The sequence below is a fragment of the Hyaena hyaena genome, unplaced genomic scaffold, assembly GCF_003009895.1.
Source record: "Hyaena hyaena isolate Hyena2069 unplaced genomic scaffold, ASM300989v1 scaffold_1173, whole genome shotgun sequence".
Classification (NCBI taxonomy): domain Eukaryota; kingdom Metazoa; phylum Chordata; class Mammalia; order Carnivora; family Hyaenidae; genus Hyaena; species Hyaena hyaena.
In genome coordinates this window covers 204,951-220,199 of record NW_024081802.1, presented here as the reverse complement: position 1 = coordinate 220,199, position 15,249 = coordinate 204,951, and the positions used below count along the sequence as shown (strand labels likewise).

The following is a 15,249-nucleotide window of genomic DNA, read 5'->3' as shown; positions in this document are numbered from 1 at the left end:
AAATTCCAAGTCTTCTGCCACTAACATTGTAATATCCCTTAATAATGTTTAAGTACCCCCAACTTAATTATGAATGAACAGCTGCATGTCACTAACTTTAAAAGAAAGACTTTAACATGAAAGGCAGATAGCAATACTGTCTAAAAAATCAGTGACTCACAGAAATGAAGGCAACAGAAAAAACAATTGGAAAAAACAACTTCAACAATTATAGTTAATGTCAACAGAGAAGATATATTATTCACAAAATAAACCCAAATGCTTCGCAAACAATGTTGAAAAATTAAAAATACAATAATGATGATTCTGGCTTAAGCTCCTGTTTGTAAGGAGCTTAGAGGTAATTACTCCCATACTCACATAAAGAGAATAGTTGAAATGAACTGAAAATCAAAAACTTTATTTAGGCCCATCATAGAAATGAGGACACAGGGCAGGCCATCATGTTCAAATTGAAGAGTCAGGAGAAAAGAGAGAAATTCACAGCTGACATCAGCAGACTGAATCAGAAGATGTGTGAGACAATAACTGGAAAGTGGGAACACTTATATGATAATTGCTGGATTGTAGGAGGCTGAGTGTAGACTATCTAGAGAGCTAAAAACTCTAGTGGGCCCAATCCCAAGGAAAATGCCACACTTGCATGAGTTTTACCTACAAGAGCAACATAAGGTTCTTATAATGAGGAATAGAGAAAAATTGCTTTAGAAATTAAGTAGATTACAATAGCAGATAACAGGAAAATTTGGAAATATTTGGAGGATAATCAACACACTTCTACCACAGGAGTTATAGAAAATGTCTCAAGAGAAGTTTTAAGATATTTTAAACTAAATGAAAATACAATTATGAAAATATGTTGAATGTAGCAAAAATGCTTAGGAAAAATTTATAGCATTGAGTGCATACATTAAAAAATGAAAAGATCAAACATCAATAATCTAGGCTTCTGCCTTAAGAGAATAGATAAAAATGAACAACATAAACCTAAGGAAGCAAAAATAAAATAATAAAACTTAGGGCAGAAATCAATGAAATTGAAAACAAGAAATCAATAAAGAAAAACCGACAAAACCTACATTTGTTTTTTGAAAGATCAATAAAATTAAGAATGTCTAGGCTGGCTAAGTAAGAAAAATAACAAAAGAAGACAAATTTCTAACATCAAAAATGAAGGGGGTTTATTACTACTGAACTCAGACTGGGGAGATTGTTCAATTATGAAATATTTACACTTCTATTTTCCTACAGCAAATAATTGTGAAATTATTCTGGCCAGAAAACGACTATTATATGATGCTGAATTATTTTGGTGTGAAAAACTATATTGTTGTAATTTCATGGTGATTATAACACATATAATCCAGCAATCTCACTTCTGGGTTATTTATCCAAAGGAAATGAAAAAAAGATCTTGAAAAGATATCTTCATTCCCATTTTTATTGCAGCATTATTCACGATAGCCAGGATATGGGAAACAAACTAAATGTCTCTCAACAGAGGAATGGATAAAGGAGATGGGGCATATACATCCAATGGAATATTATTCAACCACAAAAAGAAAGAATTCTTGCTATTTGGGACAACATTGATGGACCTTGAGGGCATTAAGCTAAGTAAGATAAATTGAACAGAGAAAGAAATACTGTATGATATTACTACTATGCAAATCTAAAAGAGCCAAAGTCAGAAACAAATAGTAGAATGGTGGTTGCCGGGCATTGGAGGGTAGGGAAATGGGGGAGATGTTGGCCAAGTGTACAAACCAACAGTTACAAGAGGATAAGTCTGTGGAGCTAATGCACACCATTGTGTTTATAGTTAACAATAATGCACTGTCAACTTCAGAATTATTAAGAGACTAGATCTAAAAAGTTCTCACCACAAAAAAAGTGGTGATAATTATGTGATATGATGGAGATTTTAGCTAATGCTTTGGTGGTAATCATATTGTAAGGAATATAAGCATCAAATCAGCATGTTGTGCACCTCAAATTTACACAATGGAATTTGCCAATTATGTCTCAGTTTTTAAAATTCCCCTAAGTCCTTAAATAGAAGTTTAATAAACTTTAATGTCATAATAAATAATGTGGAAAAATCTTATAAAGAATTCACACCAAGAAGAAAAGGAGTAACCCCTGTCTTTTAGTGAGTAAAACATTCTAGAAAAGTGTAACTCTCATACTTATGTCAGCTATAACTGTTTATATTCTACATAAATGCATAAGAGGCAAAATGAAAATATATACAACTATAAAGAGAAGCATCTAAACTACAGGAAAGAAAATGGAGCAGATCTATTTTTAAACCACATTTGACAATTTATTAATGTCTTTGGGAATAAAACTGCATGAAATGTCTCCTAACTTGCGTATTTCTCCTTAACACTCTTATAACCACAGGATTTGTTTTGTATCACCAAGAAAAGCAGCAGGTCCATGGAATAAGCTTTCGTAGCACTCACTAAAGCAGAATTTGTCTCAGTGAGAATCCTGTTTTTGTCTAAACAAAGTGGTAGAAATGGTTGAAAGCACAGCGTTCCCAACACTTCATACTCTATTTTTGAAGATACTTACAAATATTTATGTCTGACTTAATCAACCCGTGGTAGCAAGCAACTCCCGCTCTAATTCATCGTTCATTGACCTTAAACTTGTTGGGATAAAACACAAAAACTGAAATGAAATGAAGTGAAAAAAATAAATTAATTAAATGAAAATTTCAAATTAAATAATTATGTGATGATTTTTTCCAGAAAAAAATGAAGTATTAATCTTTTCTTCTTTTGATGTTACTTGCATTGTATTTAAAGGAACAATGGACACTAAAACTACAGACAACTGTCTTCTCCTACTTTAATATTTATCGGATATTCTTATCACAAAATTTTGAATATATATGTTGTATTTTTCTCAGTAAGGTCTAATATGATTTAGCTAGAATGTAAAGAATATTGAATGATAACTATGAATATTAATAAAACTAATCCTCAATTTTCAAAATGCTTTCCTTCAAAGTTTACATAGAAGTATTTATTGTATGCTTGTCTCTAAAATCCAAGAGTTAGAGAAATTCTTACTTGAGTACACATTTCTAAGTGTGTTTTTTTTCTTCCGGCCATCACCTTAATAGTCAACAAATGCTGTTACCTAGATAGGAAAAAACAGGGCCTCTTAGGTATTAGCATAAAACAATTTTGGTCAATTTGAGGAGACATTTCATAGAGGAGGCTTTTACTTTTCAGTAAGTAGAATACATACTCTAAAAATGTATAATCTCTTTCTGGGGACAGGGGTTGGAAGGATACACTTACTGATAATCTCTTTATGCAAGCAAACTTCATCATTTGAAAATTTGAAATATTAATGATCTTTTTGCATGCTTTTTAAGGAGTAGGAAAAATGATATTTATAAAGAACTTTGTGCATTTCCTGGCACTTAGTAGTTATTCAACAAAGATTCTGGAACAATATTCTTTTGTATATGCCTGCCATATTTTTTGTACTACAGAACCATATTTCTACTGTATATTTACAGTAAATATAGATCTCAAAACAAACCAAAACCCATGTTCATTCATATCTACCCATGAATTTGAAGAAGGTGAAATAAAGATGACGCATTTTATTGACAGTGGGACTTTTAAAAAGCTTCTATATGTTTTAAGATATAAAAATAGAGATATTTCTAAAAATAAAAATGTGACATTTTCTGAAGAATCTCATGTACCTAGTAACCTTCAGAACACGCTTTGGAAAAGAACTTGCCCAAGATTTTCCATGTCCAGTATTGAAATTCCAATCCAACTTCTCCAGAGCGGCTTCACCCACAATCTTTTCCATCTCAATCAGCGGCAACTTCATCTTCTACTTCCTTAGCAAAAGCAAGTAAACAAACAAACATACATGTTGGCATTATTCTTATTTTTTTCAAATCTTTCTCTTTCTCTCGCACTACATGTGGCATCTGTCCAGAAATCCTGTAGGGTCAGTTTTCAAAATAAATCCCGGGTCTGTTCATTGCTCTAGCTCTTCATTGTAACACCCCACCCAGGTACTATCATCTCAAGCTTGATTATTGCAGTAGCCTCCTTGTCACTGCAGTGATCATTCATCAAAGTAGCTTCTTGGTTGTTAGAGCAGCCCATGATTACTGCAGTGGTCTCTAATTATTGCAACAGCTTCTCATCACTGTATTCTTGTAGCTCCTGGTTATTGCAGAAGCCCCTGATTATTGCAGCAGCCTCCTAAGTGCTCTACTTTTTTTCCATCGTTGCTCCTCTTCAATTTCTTCTGAGTGCTCCAGTCAGCATGATTATGCCAAACCTAGGTCAGATCACATTACTGCTCTGCTGTAAATCTTCCAGTACTTTCCCTTTTATACACAACAAAAGCCAAAGCATGTAGCATGCTCTAAAAAGTTCTCCACCATCTGAGATAAATTCTTATGCTACCGTAGTCTAATTTAGCCACACTGCTTTCCTTCATTTGCCTCAAGTGCGATGAGAATTCTGCAGGAATTCAAGAATTCACTAAGAATTCTTAGTGTTTGTACCTTTATTAGCCCCTATCTAAAACATCCCCCCCCTTTTTTCTTGCCCTTTGTTCACAGTGTCCCATTCTCTGTGAGGCTTCCCAGACTCCTATTTAGAAATGCAAGCCATTCTCAACACTGCCTCTCTTGATTTTTCACTTAGTACATATTATCTTCTATCACACAAATTTTTTCTTATTTGTTTTCTCTCTTGTCTCCAAAGAATGCAAGCTTCAGGGGCATCTGTACAACTCAATAGGTTAAGTGTCAGACTCTTGATTTCATCTCAGGCCGTGATCTTAAGATATGTGGGATCAAGCCCTACGTCGAGCTCTGCACTGACAGTGTGGAGCCGGCTTGAGATTCTCTCTCTCCTCTCTCTTCCCTTCCCCCTGCTTGTGCTCTCTTTCTCTCTCAAAATAAATTAATAAACATTTAAAAATATGCAAGCTTCGTAAGGGTCTGATTCTTGACAGTTTTGTTCATTGTTAGATCAAAATTTCTTAAACTTTAGGATACAAAGAACACATGCAAATATAGACACAAGTGGGGACATAATAAATAATTGTTTTATGAGTGAATGTCTACAAATTATTTTTAAAATTTTTTAACATTTATTCATTTTTGAGAGCATGAGTGGGAGAGGGGCAGAGAGAGAGGGAAACATAAAATCTTAGGCTCCAGTCTCTGAGCTGTCAGCACAGAGCTCGATAAGGGGCTTGAACTCACAGACTGTGAGATCATGACCTGAGCTAAAGTCGGATGCTTAACTGACTGAGCCACCCAGGTAATCCGTGAATGTCTGCAAGTTATGATTAAAGGTTCAGCTACATAAAAAGGTGACACATATCTGCTTCACTTCACCATATCCAGGAAACTTAAAAGGAAATTGAACTTGTTGAGACCAAGCCCATTCTGGATAACTTTGACAGATTTGTAATGCCCGATCCAAAGTGGATCCCTGATTATTCTATAAATACATCATCTTTCTCAATTCTTCTACCTTTGATATTTTAGTCTGAATGACTCAGATGCTGAGGTTGAACTGTGGGAAATGGCAGCATTCCTGTGCTCGAGTGAAAATACATGTGAGAAAGGAAGGAAAATATATTCTGAGGCCTGGACAATCTCTCTAGGTGGAAGGCGGATTGCCCTCTGGCAGTACACATTTCTAGCGTGGCAGTTTATAGGCGATTTGCTCTAAGAGATGTCCAGGTCTGAGGACAGAGAAGAAGTTAGGAGCTACAGTGCATTAGTGATGATCATTTTCCCTGGCACTGCTAGGAAAGTTATGTAAGAAGAGCTTCCATGCCTCCTGCACTGTAATTTCTTTGAGTTACTCCAATTTTTCAATCCAATCTGATAAAACATAGAGTCCTGGGGAATAGAATAGTGAGGCACTAAAGGGATATTCATACCTATAAAAACAACATAAGAAAATTCACATTCTGCCAAACAAGTCCATCGACCAGGAAATTACAGCAGAGTGGAGAGTTGTAATCCACCGTGGTGTTAGGAATTGTAGCTAGGAGTATGTTATGAGGTGGATGGCTCAGATACGGACAGGAGACAATTTTTTTTTCCCCAAAACATATTAGGAAGGGCAAATATTGAAAACAGTAGAACTAACAAGTGTTAAAAACAGACTACATTCGGGGCACCTGTGTGGCTCAGTTGGTTAAGCGTCCGACTTCAGCTCAGCTCACCATCTCACAGTTTGTGAGTTTGAGCCCTGTGTGGGACTCTGTGCTGATAGCTCAGAGCCTGAAGCCTGCTTCAGATTCTGTATCTCTCCCTCACTCTGCCCCTCCCCTGCTCATGCTGTGTCTCTCTCTGTCTCTCAATAGTAAATAAACATTTAAAATTTTTTTTAAAAAAACAGACTATGTCATAAGGCTTTATACCCTGTATGTTGATATTTGAATCAAAGGATGTATTGGGATATATGGACACTTTAATTAGTGAAGGTATTACAATGTATTCATTTCAAAAATGTCATATTTTTTAGAATATCTTGTTTGGATAGAATTATGAAAGTATCGTAAGATAGTAACTAATAGAGATGATAAGGAAGTATATAACGTCTTTTTTTCTCTGGTTAAAATACAAAATCATTAAAGAGCAAATTAAAGGGACAGGATTTTCATTAAAAATGTTCAGCATGATAAATATTTGTCTTTCTCCCATTTATTTAGATAGTTATTTAGATAATTAAGGATTTGTTAGAGAATTTTTTTTTCTCATTATTGAAAATCACTGTGACACTCCATATCTGTGTATAGATTTAGGCTGATGATTCTCTGAAAGAAATCTAAATATACAAGGTGCCCACAGACTTGTAATAAAAATATACAAGATGAGTAGATTCATCTTAGTTTTACATTTCTTAGGTAGTATAGACACATTTATGCTCCTTGGCTCATAGTTCATTTTAATTTCCATACTAGTTTTGTGTTTAAAACTTGTTCCTTTAATCCTTGTTCATCTTGTTCATTGATTCAGCACCATGTGTAGTGCTTGGTTCCGATATACAGACGAATCATGTTTCACTACCTGAACATTTTGCAGGAAATCAAAGCCCCCATAATTATACAGGGAAGCAAATTAACAGACTAATAGACTTTCTGGATAAGCATATTTAAGTTGGGGTCTATGTGACCTTTGACATTTTAATCCTTTCATTTTTCACACACTTTTGATATAGTTCAAGAATAAATTGAAGATGGGTGCCTGGGTGGCTTAGTCGGTTAAGCATCCAACTTTCGCTTGGGTCATGATCTAGCGGTTCGTCGGTTCGAGCCCCGCTTCAGGCTCTGTGCTTACTGTGTCTGAGTCTGTCACTCCCTCTCTCTCTGACCCTCCCCTGCTCACGCTGTCTCTCTCTCTCTCCCTCCTAGAAATAAATTTAAAAAATTAAAAAAAAAGAATAAATTGAAGATAAAATATAGAACAGAATCTTAAAAATCTCATTAGTTATATTTAAAGGACAGGTGGAGGACTGTAAAATTTCCAACATAGTTTTTCAGACTACACATTGAGTTAAATTTCACATTATTTATCTTTTTTTGGCCAATTAACATGAAATTTTGGTGGTATTAACCCTAAAGACTTTAGAGTTGTTTCCTAAATTTCTTCCCCTATATATGTTTCCATTTCTCAGAATTCTGTTGACTACCAGCATTTCCTTTTGTTTTTCATGTATGATGCCATTTTAAGATTCAAGACATCTGAAGTCAAATCCTAAATGACTCCTGTCATCCTCAAAGAAGAAAGTTAAAACATTGAATTAAGGCTTCAACTTTATTTATTTATTCATTTATTCATTTATTCATTTATTTATTTATAGACTGTGAGTGGGGGTGGGGTGGGGGGGGGGGGAAAGAGACGGAAGGAGAAGATCTTAAGGAAGTTCCACGTGCGAAGCTCATCACGGAGCTTGATTCCAAGAACCTGGGATCATGACCTGAGCGAAAATCAGTAGTCAGACCCACTCAACTGACTGAGCCACTCAGTCACCCCAAGGCTTAAACTTTTGATTTGAAGTACTTGTACAAAAAAAGTTAGTATAACAACTACTCAAGCTCCCCTCTAACAGCATGTATCCATCGATAATAAAGTCAGGAGAAAATGGTGATTCAGTTATAACAGCTGTTAAAATATAAGCATTAGAAAAAAAACTTTCTTTTAATTTTTGTATTAACATAACTACCACTTGGAAGTAATTCCACTACTTTTGCTTTTATGTGCATGAAAATCAAATCAACAACCAAAATAGTTAATATGTAAAGTGAGTTTAATTTTAAAATTATGGATTTACTTAGGATTTTTTGCATGTGTAGCTTTATCTCTTAGGGCCTCTCTTTTAATAGTATAAAGAATAAGAAATTTATGAAATTTCAATTATTTAATATTCACAAATATTTTTGGTGCCATTACTATTCAAGCCTATTACTGTTCATCTCATTGTTTAACTCAAATCCTTTAAGTAATATAAAAAGTTTTTAGAAAATTATGATGTTTGACTTTTTAAAAAGCTATGATTATGATTATGATTATGATGTTTTCTCAGGTGCTTGCAATGTCTATAAAGGGAAAATATAGTCATAATTTTCTACTCTTTATCTAATTTCTGTATTTTGCCAATTCTAGATGCTTTTTATCAATGTAGAGGAAATTGATATAATAAAATGTTAGTATTTGAAGAGAATTCAAAATATTTCAGTTTGATGGTCTTTTTCATAGATTAGAAAATTGAGACACAGAGACAGAAAGTGATTTGACAAGTTTACACAGTAAATTAGAGGGAAATTGATAACTCATACAGAAATGTGAAAACTTAATTTGACTTGGGAATGGAAGGATTAAAATAATAAATTATTAAATAAACTCATCCTATTTTTGGAATACATTTCATACATTTTATGTCACTTTATGTTCTTTACAAGTACTCAACTTAATTAATTTTCACTTAAGAAAAAGTTATCATTATTTAATTTATGGAGTGGAGAACTCAAGTGCAAATAGATTTAGATACATTTCCGAGTATATATTGCAGACCCAGGCTTTGAAATCAGTTTCGATTTCACAGACTAATCTCTTTAAAATGACTTTCTGTACATCAAGATTTCTGTACATAGAACTTCTACAACTGTAGTAAATGTGATCATTCTACAGTTTTGTTTTCTCTCTGTAATCTGCGCCACACCTCTATTTTAACATTTATTTTCTTCAATCTGTAACCTTCATATCCTTCTTCTTTCCATTATTTCTACAACTTTTCTTCCTTTCCAAGTCATGGCTATTCCTAGATCATTAAATCTTGGAATTGGATGGGACCTTGGGGGTCTGCTCTAACTCTTTCATGTTACATATGAGGAAATTGAAACCCAGATACTTAAAATTGCTTGCCTTAGGCCCTACAGCTAGTAGATGGTAGAACTAAAAATGAAAGTATATCTTCTAAAAGTTCAATTCTCCTGACAATACACTTCTTTTCTTTCATATAGTGTTTACTCTTCAGTGGTGGAAGCATGTCAGTCTAAAATTGTTTTAAAAGGATGCCTTCCAACTTGATTTTAGGAATAATTTGGAACAATTTGGTTTCTTGCTTTGTTTTGTTTGTTTCCTTTCAAGAAAAGGTAATCATTAACAAACTTCAAACTACAAGCAGTAAGAGTGAACACCGACCTCAAAATGTTGGAGAATTATAAGATATTGTTGCTCTCTTATAAATAAAAATCACAATTACACTATCATTTAAGCCAGGGCCATAAATGATAGCTGGTATATAAACAGTTTAAAATCTTAATCTCAGGGTTGTGAGTTAGACTCTCACCTTGGGTACAGAGAGTGCTGAAAGAAAGAAAGAAGGAAGGAAGGAAGGAAGGAAGGAAGGAAGGAAGGAAGGAAGGAAGGAAGGAAGGAAAAAACTTAAAATTAAAATCTTAGAGATTTAATGCAATAAATCTTTATTTCTTATTCAAGTCAGAAGCAGATGACAGTGGATAACTGCACTGGAGAGATCTCTTCAGTGACAACTGAGGAAAAGAGACTTCTTAAATCTTGCTGCTCGACCCTCTTCTAGGGACCCCAAAGAGTCTTCTTCTAGAGCTTTTCCATTCTTCCAGCTAGTGTTCAAAGACAGAGTTGTGGGAGATTCTATAAACTGTTTTATAAAAAGGCTTGGACTCACACACAACATTTCTAGCCTTACATTTGACCAGAATCCAGTTCATGACCCCAGCATAATTATAAGCAAGACTGAGAAAGATAATCTTTCTTTGTGTCTAGAATAAGGACACTAAATGGGTAAACAGCTTGTTAGTATCTGTCTCAAATTAAGTTCTGCTATAGTCTACGCCAAATGGAATCATGCTCTGGTCATTAAGACTATCCTTTTTATGTATCAAAAGGAGCAAAACAAAATGGAATTTAAAAAAAATAAATTGTATAAAGCTTGTAAGTAAAGTTTATCCAAATGCGTATTAGTCTTTGGTATATAAAAGTGCACACAATTTTTTCAGTTATACATTTCTAAATGGTTTTACCAGGCAGGTCAGAATTGCCATTCATATTTCAAACTTTTTATTTTAATATTTATGTTGCTTCAGTGATCATCCTTGGTATGTTTTACCAAATATGGCTGTGACTAGAATTTGGGATGAAAAGGATCATACACCTTTCACCTCTTCCTGAATGCATGCTTGATCCCTATTTATTTCTGATATTCATAAAGTTTAAATGTGTCTTGACCATCTGTTTGCCTCCAGAAGAATTCACCAAATGAAAGTAGACATTATATTTGTTCTCTAAACATTCTCCTAATTAAAGCCAATTCTTGGCAAATTGCAGATTTTTGATAATATGTTGCTATATCAAACTGCTAAATAAATTTTATACTTCATTTATATACTGTATTTGGTCAATTATTGTAATATATACTATAATTTATGGTGGTGAAATATCAAAATCATGGAAACAATACAATGCTACAAATCTATTAGAATGTCTGCCTAGCTTATAATGTATCTTTTTTCTCCTGGAAAATGACTATTACTCAAAGGTCCGAACCCCCAAGACTCATGTTTCATTATATAAACTTATCCTATGACTACAGTTGGCTTCGTAATGAAAGCAAGTTGACATAAGTTAAGCCAATCAGAATTTATTTCCTGAAAATGTGAGGTGATTCATGGACTTATTTTTGATTTTGTTTTTTTATTTTGTTTTTGTTCTGTGTGTTTGTAAATGTAAAAACTTTGACATATAAACTATGAAAATTTGAACTATCTGTATTCTGCCTTGAGGGTTTTACTCAGAAATGTGTCAACAGAAAGAAAAGGAAATGAAGCCGATATACAGAGGACACAAAATATGCAAAGATCTCTGGTTGTTTTATCCAATAACTTAATCTAACTTCTGTCTAAAACTAAGATCTGTAATATTTTCCTGTGGATTAATTACCTTCTATTCGTTTTTCAAAGACAGTCAAGTGGGTTTCTTTACTTAAAACCAAAAGAGATTCAACTATAACAAATTCTACGCCAAAATATCTATCAGATACAGGCAAGTTTAGCACATGAGTAATATGCCTATTTCACGGTAACATGCATATTATTGTATTTGACTTTGACCAACAAGTATAAAAAAGGGGATTAGACCTTATAAGTAGAACAATATAAGCAGGAACAATCTTACTTTTTGACTTTCTATGCCAATGTTAATTAAAATTCTAAAAGGTGGAATACATGTTGAATTTACAAACAGTGATAGTTCAAACATCATCAGCATTGAAGTGACCTGCTTAAAAATCTATTTAAAATCAGTCTATTTTCTGAATGATTTCCACATATTTACTGGCCTGGGTTCCTACTGAGAATAGAGCTTTTATTTAGGAAGAAATATAGTGCCCAGAAGGCTTTAAGTTGTTAAAGAATTGGCTATAGAAGTCATTAGAGGAAAACCTATTTTAGTGTATCCTGAGTAGATCATACACTAATAAAGAAGCCTGGTCTCAAGTACCAGAGTGAAATTTTCTTTTTGTTATGAGCCATAATTGGTGAATATGTTAATATCTGTGACTCTCAAGAAAAGATATTATAACTTGTTGTTGCCATCACAACATGTATGTAATGGAGACAAATTCTTTACTCACTGGCAGGTTATGACATTTGAGGGTCATGATTTGTAGGAAAGAAATAGAATATTGTTTGTTAGAAATGCACACATTCCTCTAGCTAGCAGGGTCATAGCCAAAAATCTTCCTAAGGACAAAATAATAGCAGCCTATTTATTTAATGAGGTGATTTTCTGTAAAGTGGACCTCTATGCTCTAGGTGGCACACAAAATACAATTAATTCCTAGATTTGAAACAAACACTATTGAGGTGCCTGTGTGGCTGAGTCAGTTAAGCGTCTGACTTTGGCTCAAGTCATGATATCAAGATTTGTGGGTTGGAGCCCTGCATCAGGCTCTGTGCTGACAACTCAGAGCCTGGAGCCTGCTTTGCATTCTGTGTCTCCCTCTCCCTCTCTCCCTCCCCTGCTCATGGTCTGTCTCTCTGTCTCTCAAAAATAACTAAACATTAAAAATAAAAAAACATGCACACAAACAAACACTATCTAGGATAAATTCTGGCAAAGGAATGCTGCTGTCTGGGATGCCTGGGTGACTCAGTTGGCTAAGCCTCTGACTTTTTATTTCGGCTCATGTCATGAACGCACGGTTTGTAGGACCAAGCCCCACTTTGGGTGCTGTGCTGACAGCATAGAACCTGCTTGTGATTCTCTTACTCCCTCCCTCTCTTCATCTCTCTCAACATAAATGAATAAACTTAAAAAAAATATGCTGCAATTATTTCTGGATGACATAGTGGATTTATTTTTTCTTAGAGAAGGTGAGTTGGAGCGGGGCAGAGGGAGACAGAGAGAAAGTCTTAAGCAGGCTCCACACCTGCTGTAGGGTTCCATCTCATGACCGTGAGATCATGACCTGAGCCGAAATCAAGAGTCCATCGCTTGTTGCTTAACCAACTGAGCCACCCCAGGGGCCCTGAAAAGTGTATTTTTATAAATGGAAAATCATTAACAAAGTAAATAAATTTAAAGGAAACAATTATTTATTTTTCCAAATTAATAATGCTTTAGATATGCACACTTTTTCTCCTTACCATTTTTTCCCTAAATAAAGTTCCATGTCTCCTTGTATCCATTTCATTTAAACATTTTACTGGCTATCATTTGTAACTTGTTTCTAGAGGCAATAAAAAATATCAGCAGGTTGAATAATTGTTTAGATGGTTTAGATGATTTATTATAGATTCTTTTAATAAACCTGTATTCTTAGCTTTCTCTTTCCCCCTCTTTTCCCCTTGTCTTTCCTGTGTATATCATTGATAATTTGTCCTATGTCAAAGCAAGGGATTTTGATTTTTTTTATTTAATATTGAGGAAAGCATGGGAGGCTACAGTTTCCAAGTTTTATTTTTTCCTAAATTGGAGCTTCTCATTGCTGATATAAGCCAAATTAAAAAAAAAACAAAACAAAACAAAAAACAAAAAAACAAAAAAACTCTACATCCCTGGGGCTAGCCCAGAAAGCTGCCTCAAAAATGTTAAATTATGATTGCATCTGTTCCATTCATTACATTGGGAGTTATGATATTCAAAGTAAGCAGGTACAAATGAAACGATATTTAATTTTAGTGTTTATTTTTCAGTGAATCCAGACATACCCACAGGTCTGTGGTTTGCCAGTCCTCAGTTGAGAATTCCCTGTAAAAGTGAACTGCAAGTATAAGATTAGGCTGTATCCCCTGAAGGATTTTGTTATCCAGGAAAGCAGAGATTATGCTACCTTGGAAACATCAAGCTCAGAGTAAAGGTGAGAATAAAACTCTAAGGAAGAATGTAATAGAAGTTCTATGTACATGTACATATGTGCATCTTTCCAGAACTTGCTCCTTACTCACTTGGCATAACTAACTAAAAATTAGAAAACTTACAAACCCTGTGTTAAAGAGCCAACTTGAGCCAATTCATGAGTTCATTCTCATTAATTCTACAAGGGACAGTTTTCTACATGAGATAGGCCTATCCTTGTGGCTGTTACTTTATTTCTTTACATTTTTTAATGTTTGTTTATTTTTGAGAGAAACAATATGAGCATGAGATGGGCAGAGAGAGAGGGAGACACAGAGTCCAAAGCAGACTCCAGGCTCCCAGCTATCAGCACAGAGCCCGATGGGGGGCTCAGACCCACAAACCATGAGATCATGACCTGAACCAAAGTCAGATGCTTAACTAACTGACTAAGCCACCCAGGCACCCCTATCTTATTATTTTTAAGGTTAAAGCAAAATACATTTGGAAAATATCATGTAGTAATATTGAGTGGCTCATATTTCATGTCATAATGGAATGAAAAGGTCTAGTAATCACAAACATATCTGGAAACTTATTCCTGAATGGTTTTGGGTTTTTTTCCCCCAATTTGTTTAATGTTTATTTATTTTTAAAAGAAGACAGAGATAGAGTGTGAATGGAGGAGAGACAGAGAGAGGGAGACACAGAATCTGAAGCAGGCTTCAGGCTCTGAGCTGGCAGCACAGAGCCCAATGTGGGGCTGGACCTCGGGATCTGTGAGATGAGACCTGAGCTGAAGTTGGAAGCCCAACAGACTGAGCTACCCCAGCCGCCTCCCTGAGTGGTTTTCTTAAGAAAGGGACCACTTTACACTTTCTTTAGGAAAAGACCACCTGCCTGGTAGTCCAAAGGCCTTTTTAATGTTTTTTTAAAATGTTTATTTATTTATTTTGAGAGGGAGAAAGAGTGAAAGAGTGAGAGAGAGAGAGAGAGAGAGAGAGAGAGAGAACACATGTGCGTGAGCAGGGGAAGAGCAGAGGAAGAGAGAATTCCAAGAAGGCTCTGCGCTGTCATTGTCTCTGAGCTGTGAGATAATGACCTGAGCAGAAATCAAGAGTAGGATGCTTAAGTGACTGAGGTACCAGGGGCTTCTAAAAGCTTCTATCATGAATTTAGCTTAGCCATTGTATTTTTGACCCAGATTGAGCTATTTTGGCATCATCTTTCTCCTCTGATAAGTGAAGAAACTGATCTGAGCAGTTCCGTGGATATTAGTATGTTTAGGTATTATTATTTTTAAAATTTGTCAAATTTCTGCATGTAAGAGTATAAAAAATCTACAAACCTTT

The 15,249-nt window shown here is 34.7% G+C and overlaps 1 long non-coding RNA gene across 1 annotated transcript in view; it reads right to left on the bottom strand.

The window, feature by feature from the left end:
- Positions 1-10,026: 10,026 nt before the first annotated feature.
- LOC120224407 overlaps positions 10,027-15,249 on the bottom strand; it is a 51,826-nt gene continuing 46,603 nt past the window's right edge. The window contains exons 4-5 of the long non-coding RNA XR_005526559.1: positions 13,207-13,289; positions 10,027-10,164 (exon numbers count right to left, since the gene is read on the bottom strand). This is a non-coding gene — a long non-coding RNA (uncharacterized LOC120224407). The remainder of the gene's footprint in view (positions 10,165-13,206; positions 13,290-15,249) is intronic.